A 7,695-nucleotide genomic window follows, 5' to 3' on the forward strand; every position below is an offset into this window, starting at 1 on the left:
CCACACCCTTCGTCGTTGGTTAGGTCACACCAGCTAAGTGACCTAACTAGGTCACCCATCTGGTGTGACCTATGCCTTCCGAGCGACGTGCACGCCACGAAGGGAAGTCGGAAGTAACTATATCAAAGCACACCGGCAAAATATATACCAGGTGTAGTGATCACGTGACATTCGTTAAAGGTAACATAAGGTCACTGCTAATGGCATTTACTAATTGATTTAATATATTTTAATGCATGAATATTATACATGTACATATACCATGTCCCAAACTCCAATGGTACAAATTTGTTCCAATGTATCTCTTGTACTTTTCCCGACATCTGGACATGATTGAAAAATATGTGACACATGTTTTTAACAAAATATAGGCGAATAAATAATTTTTGCAAGCAAAATGTGAAATATTCTAAAAGTTCTGAACAAGGGAATTAATGAAAGACAATCTTGAAATCGCAAATATTGAAACACTATTTGATTGATTGAGTAAGTTAATTAGGATGATGAAAGTCCTTCAACTTTTCATGCCCATTCGTACACCAAGAATATGACATTGAAACAGAAGCAATGAAAGGACCGTCTAAACCAGTGATGAACTCTCAACTCTTTGCGATTGCACATGACGAACACTGTACGATCTGAGCCAACCTTACGGCAGTCAAAGAGTAGTGTCAAAATATGTTTATTCATTCTTCATAACGATACATTTCATGATTACAGTGTCACAAACAATATATCAAGTCAATTCAATTTATGTATTCAGCCTGTAAACAAATACAAAAGAAACATTTGTTTGGATGATTTATACGAGATATACATTTTACGAAAATTAAATGAAAGGACTATGGACATGGATATCATTGTTAATTGTATGGGAATCTTCACATGAATGATTCGAGTGAAAATAATTCTAACATGAAAGACGAAACACAAAGCAGTTTCAGATTCAGATTAATACACTCTTGAAATTTGTTTCGATAAATAGAAGTTAACCGTAAAGGAAGAATCAAATTTCATACAGTGATTTATATACAAGACAAACTGAAAGAAAATAAGGTATAAAATTTATTTGGATCAGCGTTTATTGTAATAAATAACAAGATATTTGGAGTCAAATTTAACAAAACATACTTGTCTAATGTTAAACATTCTGATAGTTTGACTGTTAAACAGCAGTAGTTTCTAAAGTTGTCTACAAAAAAGTTTCTTAAAGGTATTTTAACAAAATGAAATATGTAATTTACTGACAATTGTCATGTAGCTAACTACTTTAACCTCGGACAAATTACCAGAAGCTAACAATCTTTAACTACACCCACTCCATGAGTATTATGTTAAGACATTTGAATTTTAGTTGTTTTTTTTCAAAATAAGAGTGGTTGAGATAATACTCAACAATAAGTCGAGTTATATACTCCACTCAATATGATTTTTACAAACAAGAAAATAGCATGGAAGTTATCGTAAAAGATGAATATCTTTGAGGTTATTAACCTTAAAATATTGCAAATCAAGGCACCTATGTAACGTGTACCACAGAAAAATATTTATTCTAGTCCAAAAGACAACATTACGTAACTTCGTTACATAAAACATTATTGTCTTTACATGTATGTTTCTTGAAAATTATTGACAATTTAATTAATAGCTTTAAAAGTAAGAATTGCATTATTGTTAGCATTTTCGTTGATATAGTACATACTACTCTTATATTTACAGATACAAACATATCGGCTCCATAGCTCAGTGGTTAGAGCGCCTGTCTAGTAAACAGGAGGTCGAGGGTTCGATCCCCTCTGGAGCCTTAAACATTGGTATGTATACTTTTTTATCTTTGAATAACTGTTGTTGCATAACATCTTTTTAAAATGCAACTGTCGAAATTGCAAGTTAAAAGTATAGTCTGATTTTACTGACGTATGAATTATGAATACATTATAGAGCTCATTAAAATATTAGGTGCCACTTCATTTCTGACCGTGTAGTTTACTAGAATTAATGTCGAATATATACATACCAAAAATTTGATAAAAAATTTCCAGCGTCATCTTGTCAATAAAATTAATTTAAATCAGTAGTGGTCCTTTAACTTTGAGAACAAATTATTTACATATTTATGTTTAAAGTACATATACCCGATGTATTGTCAAAATTTCAATGTTGCATTTTGTGTATACAACTATTACATTATACTTTTATTGTATGGTTTATATCCGAACATTGCTGTTACAATATTGAAAAGACAATATTATCATTTAGAAATCAACATGTACATGTTTTTATGACAATGTCCTTTAAATGTGACTTACTGGATAGACACTTTATTATATTTTTGTTGTATTTATTATTGAATTATTTATTGCGCTCATCACTTTACTCGTATAACATAAAAGGTAAATTCTAAAATCTAAAAGTTAAAACCCACAAAGGTAAAATTGAACATTTATCGGTGCATATTACTTATTTTAGGTTGTCAAGTCGCATTGCTTTGTTCGTCCCCTTTGTTACTTTTCTTCTAACAGAAAACCAGTAAAACAGATTACGTTTTACTTTTAAAAAAATCAACAAGAACTCGCAGCAAGACTGTTTGGATACGCCTTGACAACCTTTTTGCAATTTAAACTATGGTAACGGAAGTTTTTGTCGTTAATTTATTTTAAATTTGACATTTTTTAGCTATGGATGATGTTTTAATCTCTGGCAATTTTATCTGAAGACTTTAAAAGCGTAATGGTGAAATTTATCATCATGTTTTCATGAATCAACTCTGATTTGTATGAAAGAAACTAATCTTTAAAAAAGAAGGACATCAAGGATTTGGGTGACCAGCTGGAACCTTTAAATATTGACAGCTAGACAAAATTGTGTCAGTCGTCCGTTAACTAGTACACTAAAACAAATGATAAAGTAAGAGGTGATGCTCTCATAAATATAAACTAAAAACTACAAAAAGTTCTTTGCTAAATTCTAATGAAAAAAAAACAACAACAACAACAAAACACAATGAAATGTTGTGATAAATACGAGCACTGCTTGCTAATTCAGGAATTTATAATCATTTAGTAAAATAAATAAATGAAATAAAAGATAAAAAAACTTAAAAGATATATTGAAAAATAACTTGTTCAGAAAATTTAAGCAATTTAGATAATTAACATTTTGTACTTGGACAAACATATTTAGATGTACTTTAGTTTCGTCAGTACAATGGTGTACCTTTATCTATTCGAAATGAAGCGCTCTTTATGAAAAGCGAATACAATTCTTTAATCAAATCATTTTAGGGAAACGCAATATCTTTTGTATTTGTATTGTAATGGTGAACTTTGAAGATGAATATGTTAGAGCACTTTATATATGTCATTTGAAAATATAAAAGGTTTCATTTAAACGATCATAATTCAATTGAATGGATATCTATTGCCTTATTGTACCATGTTATCAATACCACCGTCTTTATAATGTACCTCATTATCGATGATAAATATTTATTTTAATTCTATGTAATATATAAATCAGGTATGCCAAAGGTACATGTGACTTTAACGAAAATGAAACGCAATTACTTTGTCAGGGAACGGTGTCCCGGTGGTTAACATATCTGCACTAACTCCAAATATGTAGCATTTTAGTACTTATCTGGCAACATCCATGTTTCCACTTATTATACCAGTTTGAGGAACGCTGTCAAAAGTGATAAAAAATAAACGCAAAAATATCCCAATCGAGCATTGATAGATATGCTTTAAGCAAAGCGTCATCGAGGTCTGGTGTTAGCTTACAAAATTATTTTGAGAAACTGAGCATATTCAGATAGATTTACCCTCAAATTATTTCTTAAATATAATTTGAAAACAACAAGGAGAAAGATAACGTTAATGATTTTTTCTTCAAATAAACATATTCATAACATAAACATCGTATCTATACAAATGTTTCATCTGAATTGAAATGAAATACAGTCGAACTTCGTTCGCTCGAACTCGGAGGGCCTGTGCAAATTTGTTCGAGCGATCGGTAGTTCGAGCGAACCGAGGTTGAACAATAATTAAATAGAACATAGGCTTAAAATTGGTTTTCCAGTTTATATCGGTCAAATGATAAATACGTTAATAAAACTGTTTTAAGTACATCTGTTTGTCGAATACGTCATATTAAGAATTATTATCCTATTGAAAACACTATTAACGGTGCACGGTGTTAATCTATATTCATGCATATTGTAATTGGTTGAGTTCGATCGGGCGATCATTATCTAAACTGTGAACAGTGTTCAAGTTTATTATTGGGTGAATTTTATTTTAAACAATGAATCGATAAAATATAAAAAACAACATTTTACAGCAGCATCTATTTGTAGTCATTTACTAAAATAAACACACGTATCATTCTATAAATAGATTACACTGTTACAATTCACGTTACATGAACCACGGTTGTAATTAAAGCCGTCCGGGTAAACGTCATTTACTTATTTATTTACTTTGGGCATTTCAGGAGTTACTTTCTTTTTATCGTTACTAAAGACTGCAAATAAACAATTGTATCATAACAAACAAATCGGTAAAACACCTTTTATTTTGTACCAATTAACCATAATTGCCTTTGTCACGATCACGAGGTGTTAAAAACATGTGTCGCCGACTGTCAATTATTTAGAACATTTCGACCTCTGAGTTCGACCGAAAAGGTGTGATTTACACTATATTTCTGCCGAAGGGACCGGAGATCAGGTTCGAGATAAGATAAGATAAGATAAGATAGTTTATTAAAGTCTCATCATCATGTACAATATTAAAATAATACAAATATAAAACCTACGACATTGTACATAAATGCCACTCATAGATGAGTTATAAGAGACTATACATAACTTTACAACAAATCTAACATACTGGACATATGTACAAAGTTACTTAAAAATAAAACCAAGTATTTTTTCTTCTTTAAAAAAAAAAAAAAATAAAAATAAAAATAACTAGAACTGCCACTATGATGGCGTGAATACCCCCGCATACCACTTTGTCAGAATCAACAGTGGCCATTTAGAGCTCAAGGACAACCTCCCTGCCAAATCTGAGGTTACTAAGCCAGTGCATTGCTAAGTTATGTATTCTACATGCTTCAAATGTGAAAATGTCAAAATCAATACATTGCGGACAGGACATTCTTTAGCAATTGAGAAGAAAAGCTTTTTTTTTGTCAAGGTCCCTGTGACCTTGACCTTTGACCCAGTGACCTCAAAATCAATAGGGGTCACCTTATAGTCATGATCAACATCCATGCCAAATATGAAGACTGTGGGTCAAAGGAATCTTAAGTTAATGGGCGGACAAGCTTTTTGAAGTCAAGGCCCCTGTGACCTTGACCTTTGACCTGGTGACCTCAAAGTCAATAGGGGTTATCTACTAATCATGACTAAGCTCCATGCCAAATATGAAGACTGTGGGTCAAAGGAATCTTAAGTTATTGGGCGGACAAGCTTTTTGAAGTCAATGCCCCTGTGACCTTGACCTTTGACCTGGTGACCTCAAAGTCAATAGAGGTCATCTACTTATCATGACTAGCTTCCATGCCAAATATGAAGACTGTGGGTCAAAGGAATCTTAAGTTATTGGTCGGACAAGCTTTTTGAAGTCGAGAGTTCGAGCGATGGGTGTTCGAGCGATCCGAGGTAGAACAGTATATATTATAAAGGAATTTTGCCGGGACTGGGCGATGAGTTCGAGCGAAGGGAGGTATTCGAGCGATCCGAGTTCGAGCGAACGAAGTTTAACTGTAATTAAAGATTTGCCTACGTAAATGCATGTTCTCATTTCTAGGTAAACACTTCAGGGTAGAATAATCAAAGTGCAAATCACGTGTATTTATTTAGGAGATTCTTATATTATATACCTAAACATTTTAATAATGAAACTACACTGAACAAAAGTTCTAACCGATCACCCTGAGTTTTCGCTTATATATGAAAAAGAATAACACCAATAGGTCTGACTTTTATTTTATTTCGAAGAGAATGAACACATTGAGAATAATAAAATTATAACATATTTCTATTTTAATAATACTTTACTATATTTAAAAAAAAATATTTTTTATGAACAGCCAGTCACCTGTCTGACTCAACATTCCAACTGGTACAGCATGATCCTGCATCGACATTCGTGCCACGTTTTATGTTTTTTCACTTATAACGTTAGCAAGGATTTATGCAATGTAAAATTTAATACTCACCACGCTCTGCAGGAACATTTCGTGCCAAAATGTGTAAACCGCACCCTGTCTCCCGCGTGAGTGCATGGAACCGTATTAAATTATTTTTCATTCCACAAATCGGTAGAAAATGACACAAAAAATCACCTCTGCAAAATTTTATAAGGATCTATTGACCCGTTATAAAATAATCAAAATTTAAAAAGTGATCGGTTAGAACTTTTGTTAAGTGTATAATATTGAAGTATAAAGATATGAAATAACACAGAGTTAAGTAAATTTGTCGGATTACAAAAATGCTCATAAAATATTCAAATAAATCTAAATTGATTTACGTTATTATTGCGACTGATAAACTAAAGTCTGCTTTGTGATCTAAAAAAACAAAAACAAAACAAGAACAACACTACTAAAATTATTTTTATTTAAGTCAGGTCATGACCAATATACAAGAAGACGTGGTTTATGATATCTAAAACATTGTAGGTGAAAATTTGCTGTCCGTAACCGTACATTGCATCTGTTATGAGTAATGAAAGTATGTTACATCGATGCTGAAGATAATAGTATAATAAAAGAAGAATAAAATTATGTTACAACTGTCGATTATGACCTTGTTAGTTTCTATTGAGATTTTTGAATAAATATTTAGTACTTAATGTTCTAAGTACAGAGTCTCTGTTATAATAATAATTATATTTTGTTATTCAATTTTCTTGTGATAATATAAGAAGGAAGATCAGAATATTTAGAGGAAGATCACAAAGGTGAGCAATATTCGTGGAATGCAGTCCCAACAACATAAACACACATTTGGAAGACACCCAGATGGGCACCGTCGAGGAATAAAGTAAAATGGGTCCGATGGGAGAGTGCATAATCGTTGCGGAGGGTGATAAAGATACTCATATTTAAATTGATATAATCTATCAGTTTGTACCCGTTTAGAAATGAATCTATTTGGCTTTTATCTGAAATGTTAAAAAATGTGGAAAACAAATAAAGAAATAAGAAATTATATCAAATCACACAATGAGGTAATGGGAAGGGGCGGTCACGGGCTGTTATATAATGGAACGATGGCAGTTTCGTTAAAAAGCCGTCACTCTAAATCGTGTGATTATATTATTTATATGAAATTTAAATGCATAATGCTTATCAATTTACAGAGTTTTACACTATCAATTTGAATAAATGAAATAAAAATTTAGAATAAATGATGTAAATACTGTACAAAAATATGCTTTATTGACAGACTTGATTCTACAAGATTATTCGATTAATCGAACAAAGGTACATGTGTACGCAAACAAACACACCCTATTGACACGCTGTAAAAAAATAGTACAAAACCCTTGCATTTACTTTACGATAAAGAGCAGGAAAAATGTGTTTGCTTAAAAATTTATGGTAAAATTATTTTGTAAATAACATTATTAAACATACAAAGTAACTTATGGTGGCTGATTTGTGCCACGTCGT

At 31.7% G+C, this 7,695-nt stretch overlaps 1 non-coding gene across 1 annotated transcript; it reads left to right on the forward strand.

Annotated features, from left to right (window-relative positions):
• Positions 1-1,732: 1,732 nt before the first annotated feature.
• On the forward strand, positions 1,733-1,805 carry Trnat-agu (transfer RNA threonine (anticodon AGU)). The gene has a single exon. It is a non-coding gene; the product is annotated as a tRNA-Thr (tRNA).
• Positions 1,806-7,695: the final 5,890 nt, after the last annotated feature.

This window comes from Ruditapes philippinarum, unplaced genomic scaffold, assembly GCF_026571515.1.
Source record: "Ruditapes philippinarum isolate M1 unplaced genomic scaffold, ASM2657151v2 ctg6158_1_1_1_1, whole genome shotgun sequence".
Lineage (NCBI taxonomy): Eukaryota > Metazoa > Mollusca > Bivalvia > Venerida > Veneridae > Ruditapes > Ruditapes philippinarum.